We start from the raw sequence: 16,928 nt of genomic DNA on the forward strand, positions 1-16,928 counted from the left end.
AACATTTGATTTGTACCAAAAATAAAAGAACTTAGAAAAGATAGTAGGAAGCAAGCATCTCAAAGCCCTAGGAAGTGGTTAATAGAACATGTCTAATATCCCCAAGTGACCAGTAAAACACCAGTAAAACACCACATCAGACCCACTGCATGAGGAAAAAACTATAGCCCTTTTAGAAACAAGCAAACTGCTTAGAAGAAATAGAACATTGCAGAACCTTGAATCTGCGGTTATCTATTTCATCTTTCACAACTTTGGACTATTTTCAGTATGAAGCCCTCATGGCAGCAGCACCAGACTGTTTAGTTACCTTATTTTGAGGGAAAACTGGAACTTTTTGTAACCAAAAAAGAGAAGTACCTGAAGGAAGGTAGTCTGGTTCTTGCCTGAGACGTTCAGCTCTCCGGAATCCAAAAATGTTGGTATCTGTAAAAAGAAAAAAAAAAGTATATTTAACTTTGCTTAAATTATTATTACATATAAATACATAAATTAAACAGGAAATAAAGTAAGAAGCTAAAAGACCAATGAAGTAGCTAAGAAAAAGCAGTAGACATTGGTGCATCAGAAATAAGATTATAATATTAAATTACCAACAAAAGGAACATATAAGACCTCCCCAGTTACAGGACTTGGAAACTGTTTTTTTTCCCTCTTCTTTGGGGTAAAACACTACAGTAAAAGAAGTAGAAGACAGTGGATATCATGTATTTGAGTACTTTCCTTGACCTTGCAGTAGACTGGTTTTATTTCTTAAAAAAACACTCTTTTGGCCGATGTTTTAACCAAAAATGAAGTTAAAAACAGAAAAAGGACAGAGATAAGAGATATCTATCTCTCAAAAGAGCTGTTTTTTGGTGTAAGAAAAGACAAAAAGGAAGTGGAGAGAGTTACAGGGAAGTAGCAGCACCCATTTCCATTTCCTTGTGTATTTGTTTTATGTTTCCCTGTATTCGGGTTCCAAACTTCAAACATTAAATTTCCAACACAATATAAGAAAAAGTGGGGGGGGGGGGGAACCCCTTCTTTTAGTTTTGAAGGAAAATATATATAGAGTAAAGTGGGGTAAGGAATTGTTCCAACTTTTCAAGAAGAAAGACCCTACCATACACAGTCCGTGATCAAAGCGGGGCACTTTTCTTCCGAACCATTTGACAAAATATATTAGAAAAGAAAAGGGAAATATCAAGAAAACATGCGTTTTTCTCGAAATATCACCCATTTCTTATAATTTTTTTTATCAAACATCTTTTACATTATTTTTTTGATTTAATATATTTTGCAGTAAGACGCATCCTTATATCGCATTTTACATTGATATGACGTCACGTAGGGTAAGGTGCGCCTCCTGCAGCGTGCTTTACACTGATATGACGTCACGTGTTATATAATACGGTGCAGGGGCCGCACTTTACCTTTAAAGCTGACACGTATCAAAAAGACACACCCCTATGACGCGCCTTAGGTTTAATTACCTACTTACCTTGGTCGTTCACACCCCACCCCCTCCCTATAAATATTCTCATTCTCAATAACTTTCATCACACAAAATTCTCTCAACTTTTCTCAAATACTCTTATATTCTATTTTAACTGTTTAAGGTATATTTTATTATATTTAATATTTTGTTTCTAATTTATTTAAGTATTTAAATATTTTATTTAATTAATTTTTTTTGCAGATATAAAATGGAAGGAGGTTTACTTCGCTTGGATGGAAATCATTTATCGCGACATTTTGCTGATACAGTAACATTTTAACGTTTTAATATAATTTAAATTATTAGTAATAATTTATTTATTTATTTAATGCATGATTATTAGTTTAAAAATTAATTTTTGTAATTATTTAATTTTAGGAGTGGGACCGTGTATTAGATCCTTTTATTAGGAACATTAAGTTAGTGATACCTAGTTGTGTCTTGTCGTATTTAGTAGAGGCTAGATTCGGTCACATAGGTAGATATGAGGGTCACTGTAAGATAGAACCAGACCTTATTTCTGCCTTAGTAGAGCGGTGGAGGCCGGAGACCCACACATTCCATCTTCCGTGCGGAGAGTGCACGATTACACTAGAGGATGTTTCTATGTACCTAGGGCTTCCAGTGGATGGAGATGTGATATCAGGGATGGCGCACGGTTCATGGATTGCTTTGTGCCGGGACTATCTAGGACGTGTCCCGTAAAGTTTTAACGGTGGTCGGATACCCTTAAATTGGTTAGATGCCAATTTTCGGGAGTTGAGCGAGGGCGCCTCTGATGATGAAGTTAAAATGTATGCACGGGCATGCATACTGCAGCTGATAGGAGGGTTGTTGATGCCGGACAAATCGCGCAACCAAGTTCACTGTATGTGGTTGCGACATCTTGGTGACTTTCATCTGGCCGGATCACTCAGTTGGGGCTCGGCAGTTTTGGCTTTCTTGTACAGGGAGATGTGTCGAGCCACTGACTATAAGAAAAATGCTATCGGCGGATGTCTCCTGCTGCTGCAGTCTTGGGCATGATATCAATTGCCCTTTTTATGTCACGTTGTCAAGAACACATTCGTATTTCCGCTACTATTGAGGTAATTATAAAACTGATTTCGTATATTAATCATTTTTATATAGTGTATAATAAAAAAATTTCCTTAAATATGTGGTATACTGACAGGAAAAATCATCAGGAGCTACCTGATGATTTAGAAAAAAATAGGGTGCTAATCGATCAGAAGGCTGGCACACATGTATGCATTTTAATGTTTGAAAATTGGTTTTAGATTATTATTTTGATAAAAATAAATAAATAAATTTGTTTTAGTTTGAATGGGTGACATATTCTAATGATGATGTGAGGATGGTGATCCCACCTGAGTTGAGGGGCCCATTAGATGTTTGGATAGCGATGGTCCCTTTAATCTGTTATGCGATCGTCGAGTGGCACTCCACTGATCGCGTGCTCCGATAATTTGGTTGTTTTCAACCAATTCTGGAAGCACCTTGTAATATGGACGAGTTGTATAACACAGATAGACGCGGCAAGACTGATACAGATTGGCTGGTGAGACATCATGAGTGGGTCGTGTTGTGGGAGGATCGACATCGGTGTCTTCCCTGTAAAGAGCCCATTTTTACTTACCTCTTGATGGTTGCTAACGGTTATTATGAGTGGTTCAACAGTAACGGGAAACCGTTTCTGCTTTCCGAGGATACACGAGGGCAAACCTTTCAGCGACGTCGACAGAGACGTTCACCGACTCGTGGACAGAGAGTAGGTGCTTCCGATTCATCCTCAACTACACCAACAGGACCTTCACAGCAGCCATCGTCTACAGCGACTTACATACCGCAGCCATATGTGATGCCATAACCGTCGTTGCCCGATACCGTTACCGCCACCGTCACCTGGTTTTATGACCCCGCCGCCGCCACCGTCACAGAGTTTTATGACCCTTCCTGGAGGATTTTATGGGTCTATATTTGTAGATCTGACTTGGGGTTCATATGCCCACATTTTGGCGGGTTTAGCCTCATCATCTATGGCCGCAGCACAGACACCTATTGTACAGTTTTCATAATCAGCGATGTCTGGGTTTTATGAGTTTTCCCAGTTTTCGTAGGCAAGTGGGATAGTCAGTCATACACCTCCAGGTTCCTTATTCTATGGAGGTGCATCATCGTCATCAGCTCCTCATCAACCTAATGTAGCTGTTCACGACGATGACGACAATGATAGTGATGATGATGACAGCGAGGAGTCACAACCACTGATACAAAGAAATCCTCCTCGAGACCGACAGCCACCGCCCTGCGGAACACATTCGCGTCACATGCATTGATAGATATTTTTATTATATTTGTATTTAGTTATTTATTGGACTTTTTTATTGTAATTTTTTTTATTTATCATTTAATACTTACTTTATTTCATTAATTTGGTTGGATTTATTTTAATTTATTTTGTTAAATTTATTGGACTTTTTGTTAATATATTTTGGTTAATTTTGTTTATTACCATTTAATATCAGTTATTGTAATTTGTTTATCATTTACCATTTAATACTTATTGTAAGTTTTTTGTATTTAAAATTATATTCAAATACCAAATTGTTATTGTTTTGATAAAATTTAATAATTGTGTTCGATAACTTTCTTCAGTTTGTCACTTATTGTAAGATCGAATGACATTAACTTGAAGTAAATGCAAATTAAAGTATATGAATTCTTATTTGATAAACAACTACATCAATTCCTCATCAATTGTTACTTGATGATAGCAGAAGTGGACAAGTTTTTCTAGTATGTCCTGGGTTTCTACAATGCCTACATCTTCTGTCTTGTCTAGATCTTTCTCGAATATCCATATCACAATGAATTCAATTGGATTTTTGATGACCAAGCTCCCTCAATAAAGTTGGATTTGGTACAATCGGAAGCCAATCCTGAACCTCATCAGGGTCTTTTTCATTACCTATAGGGGGAACTCAAATTCTTATACCTTAAAAACTTTAGATAGTAGGTATACGGGATCCACAAAACAGTTATAGTCTTGACGTGTATGCGAGCAAGCTACTATCACATGAAAGCATGGATACTTCAGAGCTTGAAAAAACCCGCAGTCGCACGTTATGTCCCGTAGATTTACTCTTAATGACACAGCTTCAATCCCTTGAAGAGGTCGCGGCAACTCTATGACACGAAACATTTCATGTCTTCTAGAGAAGCTTGTTACAGACATTTCATTTGATGCATCAATTTTTTTTGTAGATCTGTAACTAATCTAGGGTGATAGAAATGACCGCCTTGCATCCAGGTTTGAGCTTGTCCCCCGAGCTTCGCAAAAAGTGCCCCCAAACGAAAATATATAATTTTTACCAAAGCCACTACAGGTAAGTGACGTGCACCCTTTAAGGTTGAATTGATTGCCTAAGCCAAGTTAGTCGTCATGTGTCCATATCGATATCCACCGTCATATGTGTTCGTTCATATTTATTTATCGATGAGGCTGATGTAATCGTATCCTTCCTCATTTTTTGCCTGCAAATCTTGAAGCATTGATTCAAACGTTTGAGGAAGTAGTTCGTAACCTGATAAAAAAATGTATAATTTACTAACTTGCTTTCTTTGCAAAATTAAAATGATCGAAAGAAAACAAACTACATCAGTTTCACTTACCCATGCGCACAATTAATTGACGCTCATAATTCTTCTTGTACCTTCCATGGTAGTTCGCATCAATGTGTCGGAGGTAATACCTATGTTGGACAAAGGGTGGTTTCCACATTGGACCCAAAGACTCCATTGCTGCTTTGATCCCAGCTCTGCGATCTGAAATGACACAGATTTTTTCCCTTGTGATAACATGTGCACGTAAGTTTCGGAGAAAAAAAGCCCAAGAATTTGTATCTTCTCCTTCAACAAGAGCAAAAGCAACTGGAAGAATGTTGCGATTTCCACCTTGGACAACTGCCAATAATAAAACTTGTTTGTATTTTCTATACAAGAAATTCTTGTCGATCTGGACCACAGGCTTGCAATATTTGACAACATTAACGCACTGTGGGTAAGTCCAAAAAACCGATAGAATTGGCATCAATGGCGAAGAACTCGATCATTATGGTATGCATAGGAGGTTTCGAAGTCCACAATTGTCCCAGGATTCGACCTCCGCACCAGCCTAAACTAGCCTGGAAGTTCGTTGTAAGATGCATCTCATTCGCCATGAAGTTTGACAATGGTATTTTGTTTTGCCAACCAAGCTTTTTTATAGGAGACAATGTACCCATACTGTGATTGTATAGCTGAAATCAACACAACAATAGCTATATGAGAGCTTGCTTTTACCATGGCCATGATGGCTTGACATATCACTTCAGAGTCCAAGTTGGGATGATCTTGGTTGACCCCTCCAGCACAACATGTGTGAGGACTATTGTATATTGTTAGTTCCCATCTGTTGTTTTTCCTCTTCCTCTTCGATACGCAAACCATACAATTACATCCATTTTCGCGTCAGGCATAGTAGCATACATATTTTTCTGTCATGGAGCGGTCGACTCTCGATTGAATAAAATTACGGATATTCTAATTTTTTATAGCCATCATCGCTTCTTCTTTGCTTGAAAACTCCATTCCTAAAGATAACTCACCATTATTTATTGATGAGTAATATCCATAGTTACCGAGATGAGGCATATCCTTAAATTCTGGCCCGTACATTGCACCATAATCAGCTTTATACATGTGTGCTAGAGGGTCAGTTTGTGCCACATTTAATGGAACTTCATCTACATTATCATCATCATCGAAGTTGAATTGCGGTGATTCTGAGTGAATGAATAGTCCAGTCTCAGCATCATCCGCACCTGGATCACGAAGCGGTTCTTATGGTGGAGATGATGATTCCTCCATGCTCTCCATATTTAGGTCGAAAAACCTACTACTTGCACGTCTTCTCCTTGAACTAGAAGGCATATCAACATTGAGATCGAAAAAGCTTGCAGTGAAATGCCTCCCCATGGAGCTTGAAGCCATTGTGTCAAATGGAAATTGCACATATTGTTGCGTCGATGACATCTCCATATTAAGGTCAAAGAAATTTGCAGATGAATGCCTTCCCCTTATATTGGACGCGATGTTTCCATACGGATTGTTCGTGGACCCACCTCGGTACATATCGTTAAAATCATTACACATTACTGTAGTCGGGCTGTCAACTTGATCAACTTGTTCAGCCAGCCCATAGTGGGAGCTTAATGACTGACCCCGAACAACACGCACTTGAACAAACTTAGCATACATCTCAATATCGCCGTCTGAATAATTACTTTGAGAATCAGCCATCATTTCAACATCATCATTGTTCGATAGTTCGAACGCTGTATAAGTTAATGACAACAATGATGTTGGAAATCTGTACTGCAACGACGACATTCTTCTATTACTTCCAACATGAACCTTCCTCGAAATCTTCGTTATCAGCTCCTCAAGAGTTATGTTTCTCTTGAATGATATTTTAACACGCTCATTTGATACGAAAACAACGTCGATTTCATTTTCTCGAATTTCTCCATCATAATAAACAATAGCTGAAAGTCGCGCCATTCTTAGAGTTTAAAAGTGCGACAATATTATATCGGCAAAAAAACAACTGGAACAAACCTGATTAAATAAATATTATATGAACGAAAATATAACACAATAAATTTTTTACACATAAACGTAAATAATATAAATAATATAATTTTATATTATTACCTGCAATGCAAAAATATTTCGACGTATGCTCCTGCTTTCCCCTTGAACTGGCACAGAAATTAATTGAAAACAATTACTATAATATTTTTTTCAAATAATCATAATAAACAATAAGTATAATAAAAACTATTATAAAAAAGTTACCTTATAACGAAAGATCAAACGAACTTCTGAATTAAATATAAGAGGATTATCGGGTGTTATTTACTGGTTGAAAGGATTGTTGTATTAATTTCTTGGTTGAGAGGGAATTGTGAGAGAGTTTACGGGGAGTGGGCTATTTATAGCTGAGAGAGGATGATTTAAAGCCGAGAGGTCAGGGTAAATAATGTAAGGCGCGGTCCCTGCACCGCGCCTTGCATTATGCATGTCTGATAATTGAACATATGATAATTGAAAAGTGCGGCCCCTGACCCACGCTATAGCCCTACGTGGCGTAAGGCGCCCCCCAGGGGCCGCGCTTTAGACACGTGTGTCCATGTCAGCGTAAAGCACGCTTCAGGGGGCGCCTTACCCCACATTGTTCTATATCAGCGTAAAACGTGCTGCAGGGGGGGCGCCTTACTGCAAAGGGTGTTAGACCGGGAAAAATAGTCTGAATGGTGCATGACAGGGAAAATTATAGGGTATAGATGATATTTCGGGAAAACACCAAGAAAACATGTTGAACCAATAACCTGTTGGTTTTATTTACAGAATAAGGTATTAAATTCTTTTAAGTAAGGTAGAGATTTTGAATATTGAAATTTGTAAATAAAATAAATTAAATTTAGTGAGTTATTTTCTTAATAAATCTCTATAAAATTAATTTTATCTAGTAATTTGGATTAAATGATTAATAAATAAAAACAGATTGAAGTAAATTAATAAAATTAATTTTATTTATTGATTTAAATTAATAAACTAATAAATTAAATAGCAATGATTAATTAAAAAATAAAAAAAAGTTGGACTGGTAATGACAATCGTCCATGTAAAAAACTAAAGAGTCGTCCTCGTCCATATAAGTATTTATCATAAAATCAGATCCTGTGACTGTGATGTCCAATCAAGTTGGTAGATGGGAAAGATTATTCCATATCTGTATAAAATGGCACTCATGATAAAAGTGAAGTGAGAAAGGAATAGCTCTATGAACTGATAAAAAAAGTTTAATATAAAAATAAGTGTAAGCGGTGTGTAAATATTTTTTATTAATTTAATTGTTTAACGTTATAAATGTAATATTTTAATCTTTTTATAATAGATGTTAATTTTTATCGTTAAGTGACACGTTTCGTGTTCCGATAATTTTGAAAATTTTATTTAAAATAAAAAACTTAAAATTATATATTTTTTAAAATATCCCTAAAATTTTTGAAAATTTTAAAAAATCCTAACTTTAAAACCCTAAATTTAATTTTTATACCCACGTCGTCGTCGCTGCTTTGATCGTTGTCATTTGTCAATAAACAATCACATTAGTCATCGCTAGCCGCTAGTGGCCGGTCGTCCCACCACTCCCCTAAAATCCTAAAGTTTCAAACATTTAAATCCCTAAAAATTCATAAATTTCTTTGATTGCCTGTGGTAGTCGACCGTTTGGCTGCCCAGCGTAGTCAACCGTTTGGTTACTTGTTGACCTTTGGTTGTTCAGCAGTTTGGGCAAAAAGCACACGTAGGTGAAGGGGGTTTGGGGGAAGACGAAATTTGGGTCGTTGATCTATCATCGACATTTGGGCAAAAGTTTCAAACTTTTTAATGTTTTTTAAAAATATTATTAAACAGACAGCTAGGGTTGAAACCTTAGCACCAGTACCGCAAATGAGTGACAGCCGTTGGATCTAGTCAAAATGATCCAACGACGGATCAAGAAAATTGAAAGGCACCCACCGATGAAGCATCCAAAGCTGAGGAAAAACGCCTAAAAATCGACCATAACCGAGCATCCCGATAAAATCGGTACTGCACCATCCCATTTTAATCGGTAACAACCACCGCATGCGAGGTTATAAAAACCCCGAGAATCATCGAAACAAAACACGAGAAGAAATCGAAGAGCACAACAACGAACAACAACAAAAAAAGAGAAATCTACTAGAGAAAACAAAGCTAGCACAAAAATAACCAAGCAAGTAAAATTCCATCGAAGTAACCCAAAATACATATATTCGAAATACTCATCAAGAATCAAGAAAAAGCATCGGTCGAGATTCGTAAGAGCCTCGCTGGGAAAAGAAAGGTCATCGAAACTCAAGAGACGTTGATTTTAAAGGTAAATATTGAAACCTAAAAGTTTAGATCTACGTCGTTTATGGGTGATGTTGAGCAATTGGGGTTCGGCTTCGGGGCGTTGAGGGGAGTGTTTTGAGGTAGTTTTAAGATTTTTCGACCACCGAAGGTGGTGGCCGGAGTGGCGGCTCAGCAACGGTTGTCTACGCGGGAGCGGTAGTAGGTCATTAGTCGGTAGGGGTGAGTTGAGAGCATTTTTTAGTGAGAGGGGGAGATTATTTTTAGAAATTGGATGAAATGAATTTTTTTTGGGGTTTTATGGGCTATTTATAGGGATAGCCTTTGTGTAAATACTAAAATTTTAAATTATTTTCACAGTCCCTGATATTTTGATGCATAATTTATTTTGATCACTTGTTGTATATTGGTCCTTAAATTTTGAATTAATTTAATTTAATCCTTGTTATATTTTTGGTATCTTTGCAATTTAACCCCTTAATTTTTCATTTTCTTTCCTTGCAGTATTCAATTAATATCAGTTTAATCCTTGATTTTAATTTTTTTTGTAATTTAATCCTTTAAATTTAATTTTTCCTTTTATTCTTTTATTTATTTACTTATTTATTTTATTATTTAACATTCATTTGGCTTTGTTTTTTAGGATCATTTTTATTGATCAAAGGTAAGTAATTCAGATCGAATTTTAAATTTTAATTTAACTTGTAATTTTCATAATTAAGACAACTGGAAAATTATATTGGTACCGAAAGGGTAGTACAAGGGTGCTAATCCTTCATTGACTGTAATCGACTCCCGAATCCAATTAATTTCTGGAAAAGCGCAAATCAGACAAATGATAAGTCAAGGTATTCGATTAACCTAAGTTTAAATGATCGGTGGCGGCTCCAACACATCAAGATTTAGTCGAAACTCGATTTTGGGCCCACCCGAAAGACGGTTACGACAGCTTGGTAACTCTGCTGGGGACGGTAAGTGAGTCACGCCAAAATTAATTTTCGGTTGTCTTCTTAAGCGAAAATTGTAAGTTTAAATTCTAATTTATCCTTTCGATCCTTGTTATTTACTTTTGATTTTTATTTTTTGAATAAATAGTTGTACTGGTGTTTTTCAATGATTTCAATTTTTTCAAAATTCAATCTCATGTTCTATTCCTGAGCTCCAAACCCTTTTTAAGTGGAGGTAAAAGTAATGCATTCGTGGGAATTTATTCTCCGTATAGGCCTAGCAAGTAACCTTCGGGATTCATATACCTTATGTCTTCATATGAATTTATTCTCCGTACAGACATAAGGGAATGTATCCTCTCGAGTTTAACTTGGTCCACATGAGCTTGTAATAGGCTTATGATTGAGGGTCTGGCAGACCCAAGGGGGCACCAACAAGGATAACTTGAGTACCTTTTTTAGAACCAAACTGTGACGCTGCAAGGAATTAGAGACCACCCAAAAACTTCATTTCAAAATCTAGGATGCTAGATTTATTTCCGGCTTTATTTTATGTTCAAAGCATGTGAATCAAAAATTTATACGGTTAGGATTTGTTCAATAAAATAATATGCAGGGTAGAGTGTAACACCCCCAACCCTTACCCGATCCGGACACGAGTCTGAGGTGTCACATTGCCTTATCAAAACATTTACATTCATAAAAATTATACGAAACTTTAAACTTTTATTAACACAAAAGCCATATTTACATAATTAAGTTTGACACATTACAAAATCGATTAGGGCATGCGTAAATTACTCTTTTGTACATGCCAAAACTTTTGACCCAATAAAATACATAATGTGAATTCTTCTAATATGATCTTTGAGTGAAAATATGCTACTCCGCCAATCCTAAATGTTGATCCTCTTGCTTTCATGTACCTACGTGTAAATCACTTACATGCTAAGTCATTGACTTAGTGAGGCATAAATATATAATGATACATTTCATGTGAATATGAACATGTAAACTAATTACTCAATTACAATCATATCATAATTTAACCATGTCACACATCTAACACTGTAAACAATAATAATATGGTAACATATACTTATGTAAATAAATTTGATATCTCTTATAGGCCCATGTACATAGCTGAGAACTTAAGGTATGCGAGTCCATTCAGGTTGTGCACACATATGCGATCACCACAGCTAGTATAAAATCCACTAAGTGGCATATGAAATCTATGTATCGAATGACCTATACATATGTTCCGAAGAACATAGGTAACTGTCCATATGTCCCAAAGGATATAGGTAATACAGTTCATATGTCTCAAAAGACATAGGTAACCCTCGACTCTTTGCATGCCAACTATACCTCTAGGTCTTATGACACATAACATGGGCATGATTATTATTTATATCATTTCACATATTCACATGTACATGTCACTTTTCATATGATTTCATATGCATATGTCACTTAGCTTATAACACTTCTCATATGTTCATATGACATGTATATCATTGCCATCTCTAGTTCACATATGTTTTCCATAATCACATATATCACATATACCACATAACACCTTATCTCTTATATCATTTCTTATATTTTCACCATGTCATATCATATAATTCATAGTTTAGTATCACATAACTTAACTTATATCATATTATCATGTGTTCACATATATCATGGACACTTAGCATGTATCATATAAACATGTACTCTCATATAGCTCCAAAGATCTTTAGCATATAACTTATCTTATATGTTCATATCATCACTTTATATTCAAGTTTCCTAATTGATATACTATTCACATTTCATTCTATAATTCAATCTTAATTAGTTTTCTTTAATTCTCCTGAAATCATATAACTCTATTATACTAATTCTCATAATTAATCATATTCTCATATTATTACATACTTTATCTCATAATGATATATTCACATAGTCTTATATTTCATTATCATATAACTCATATTTGTTCTCTTATGACTCTTCATAGACATATATTTTCATTTCCATATATCACATAGATCTTATCACATGACTTATCTTTTATACTCACATAAACCACATAGCATATATAAGAATATATCAACTCATACAATCAAACATATATACATTTCATATTATTCACATACTTATAATCACCACTTCATGCACTATAACTATCGGAAATAGACTTATCACAAGTCCAATTTCCATATAATCCTATAAAATAATATGGCTCACATTGGTCTCACTTGTTATCAATTACTCCTATGAGTTCCATTCTTTCAATCGAATCCTAACTTGTTGGTCGTTCCGGAACTTGCTTACATCGATGTCTTTGCCTTTGGGTTTCACGGTGAAGAGAAAGAAGAATGAAGAGTTTTCTGGATACTTTTCCTTTAACCCTCATTTCCAACGTGTATATATATATATATCCTCCATATTCATTTTTAATTCATTTTTAGGTCAAATGACTATTTTGCCCTTGTATTTCTCATTCTTTGATATTTAATCCTATACAAAATTTACAATATAAGTTCCCAAACTTTTCAATTTATATACTTTGACCAACAAATTATGAAATATTTTAATTTAGTCACTAACCTGATATTGGGGATGTTACATAGAGATCATTGTTGTGTATGAATAAAAGTATATGGTGTAAATATCATGTGGGGTAGGAATTTTTTATTTTATTTTCATTATTATTTTGATTTCTATTTCTATTTTACTAACTTATTTCCTTTCATTTTTGTTTTATTTCCATCTTTTATCATTTGCATCATTTAAAGAGGTGTTGATCTACAAAAGTGTTCGTTTAAACCCGAAAGTTGGCATTAATGGACAAATGGGTTATAATGCAAGAGGTCAATAATGCAAAAGTACGACTATGGTAAAAAAAGGACTCAGAAGGAAAAAGGAGACAGTCTGTAAGATAACTATGTGTCAAACCTGGCTGGCTACACTTCTATTAGCCTCAAACAAAATGATACCCATGAATTGTAGAATATTTGGGACAGTTAGAAAGCTGACAGAAAACAAAAATTTTGCCAGTGATACGATGATATTGCACACTTGCTCTACATCAAGGTAGATGAACCTTTAATTCGAGGCCTTGTGCAGTTTTGGAATCTGGGATACAGCTGCTTTACTTTCAACCAAGAAGACATTGTGCCCACAATTAAAGAATACACCTCCCTGTTACACTGTGAAGGAATCATAATGGATTGGGTGTTCATCAAATATATCAAGAGTCAGCCTTTCAAAAATGGGCTAGCAAAGGTGGCAGGGGTTCATGAAAAGTGGCTCACTGACTGGATTCAACACAAAGGCAAAGATGAAGGAATTGCTTGGACTCGCATCAAACAATTAATGAAGAATCACCCTGATGAATAGAAGGCAATCGATCTCTTTGCACTAGGTGTCTATTGTAACACCCCTAACCCGTATCCAACCCGAATACGAGTATGAGATGTCACATCAACTTTTTAAACCATTTTCTTATCTCAAATAGAGAAGTATTCAAACTCAATCTAAAACAAACTTAATAATTTACATATAATTACTCAAAACATTTACAAAACTGTTCAGAGCTTATACAATTTACTCTTTTAAATACATGCCAGCTAGATTTTATATAATAAAATACATATTATTCATTTCTCTTATGATCTGACCTTCGGTAAGGAGAACTGACATGTCTTGCTTCTCATCGATCCATAAGCTCATCGAAACCTACGTATGAAACACTCACACGCTAAGTCATTGACTCAGTGGGACATGTAAATATAAAATGTAAACTATAACTAATTAATAAAAGCATGTACATATCGTGTAACACAATGCTTGTCTACATACATAAATCATCATCTACATGCTTATCATTACTTATTTTATTATCACTAATTCCTTTTTATCATATGAGCATATACTTGACATAAACATATAATGTAAACTCTAAATCACAACAATGCATAAACCATTACTAATATCATATCATACACAAGCACATATCATCTCATATAACACATACACATATGTACTTATATTATTATCCTCATCCTTATTATCATATGATCCTAAACTTATCATTTATACGTATCATATAACACATATACCATTTCACAAATGAACACACATAATATCATATCAAGTTATTTATTATCTTTAAAGCCCATGTATACTTCTGAGAACTTAAGGTATGTGAGTACATAGAGGTTATGCACATATGCTGTCACCACAGCTCGTATAATTCCCACTAGGGGCACGTAGAATTTGTCCCGAAGGACCACTATATCCCGAAGGACCACATAGAACACATATATCCCGAAGGACCACATAGAACCCTCGACTCTTGGCATTCCAATTATACCATTAGCTCTTGTAACACATAACATGGGATTTATTATTTATTTTATCACACTTTTACATATTCATTTCATATACACATATAAGCTCATGGCTTCTTATCAGTTCTATCGTGTAATACTCACATGGAGTCTCATATTTTCTTATCATATATCTCATATCACATGTCACATGGCTTATATCTTGTTCTCATATCTTCTCATGAACATATGAACACATAGATACTCATCACATAGATCATGCCACCTTTTCACATATTTCATTACTTTAGTATCTCACTAATTATATCATATTATTATGTGGTCATATATATCACCTAACACATATATCATGTACCACATATAATTCATATATTTTCATTTACCTTAAGCTTTATCATTTTATATTCATCTAAATCGCATACATGTAATACATATAAGACATTTTCACACATACACGTATTCACACAGATCACATATAGAAATGCACTTACCTTTAACATATGCATGGACTCAGATACATCTAAGCATCATATCCCTATATGCTTATATTCACATACTTATGCAACCTAATATAGGAATTAGACTTATCACAAGTCTTAATTCAATAGCATAACGTACTCTTATCATCATGTACTCACCTTGGTTTCTTGCCAATATCAAGCTCTCGTTCTCTCTCTCGAATTTTACTCTGACAGTTTATCTGAACTTTGCTTCCAATCGATATCTACACGAATACAAAATTTAATGAATGTCGAGATTCGAACTACTTGATACGATTCATATTAATTTAAACCAAGTAAAACTCCAATTCTAACTTAAATAGTATCGGTACTACCCTTAGGGTACCGATACCTCTATGCTAGTGTACAGATACCCTACCCAGGTATCGATACCAAAATTAACTTCAATGTTCCCTGGTATCGATACCCTCCACATAGGTATTGATACCTCTTCAATATGGTATCGATATTGTTCATACATGTATCGATACCCCATGCATCAAATCCTCATAATTTGCCTTGTAGTATTGGTACCTACTCAATAGGTACGTATACCCCATGCCTAGAAAATACTTCTTAGCTCGAAAATTTCCAACACTTAACCCCAAACTCTCATTATTTACCTCTCCTCATGCTCTTAAACTTATCCATACACATATAAACCCTCTTTAAACACTATAACACTTCATTATCTTCAATATCTCACTATAACTCTTAAATCAAAGAATTTCATTAAATCTTCTATGTGTTCTAAATTCAATTCTAATGCTTTATACTTCTTAATCCTTTTTATGACAAGTGAAAAATCTCATCAAAGCTATAAAAACCTATCCATATCAATAATTCATCTTCAAACTCATTTTACAAATCCTTCCTAATTCACTCATCATATTGTTTAAATCTTATATAAGCTTTCCTTAAGCTTGTGTAATACTCAAATAACAAAACCCAACTTAAAAATCAAAGAAATAAACAGCTAGATCTTAACTTACCTTTAAGCTTGAGCTACGAGAAGAAGAAGAAGAAGAAAGCAAGAAGAAGGCTTCCAAAAATCTCCCCCCAAACCCACGTGTTTCACTCTTAAATAAAGGAAACAAAAATACCCTTTAAACTGAAAAGACCATATTACTCCTTGAATTTATTCATCTTTGCTATTTAATCTAACATTAAAATTCTTTACTTAAGTCCCTAAACTTTTAACTCATTTTGAAATTGAGCACAAAGTTTCAAAAATTTACATTTTAGTCACTAGCTCTGATTTTGGGACGTTACATCTATGGCCTTGTTATCTTCCCTACCACTTTGTGATATATTAAGGCAGCCATGGTGGAACTATTTGAAAAACTACCCAAAAGAGTAAATCATGTTCCAGCAATTTTAGCTGAGACATTTCGTTCACTGGGTCATTGCAGAAAGACCGACGGAGGGAGTTTTATAGGGTGCACACAATTACTTCAGGTTTGGATCCAAAATCATTTATGGAAAACATATGGGATTTCTTACCACCGATTCAATACCACTTACTCTCATTTAGAGGAATTCCTTAAACAAAAATGGCGAGAAGGTGTTCCAAATGAGAAATGGGTAAATGTATTCACTCACTTCTAGGACAAAGACATCGTATGGATAGCCCCTTAGTTAACTCATAGTGACATTCTTTACCGAT

The sequence above is a fragment of the Hibiscus syriacus genome, unplaced genomic scaffold (genome assembly GCF_006381635.1).
Source record: "Hibiscus syriacus cultivar Baekdansim isolate YM2019G1 unplaced genomic scaffold, ASM638163v2 tig00117034_pilon, whole genome shotgun sequence".
Lineage (NCBI taxonomy): Eukaryota > Viridiplantae > Streptophyta > Magnoliopsida > Malvales > Malvaceae > Hibiscus > Hibiscus syriacus.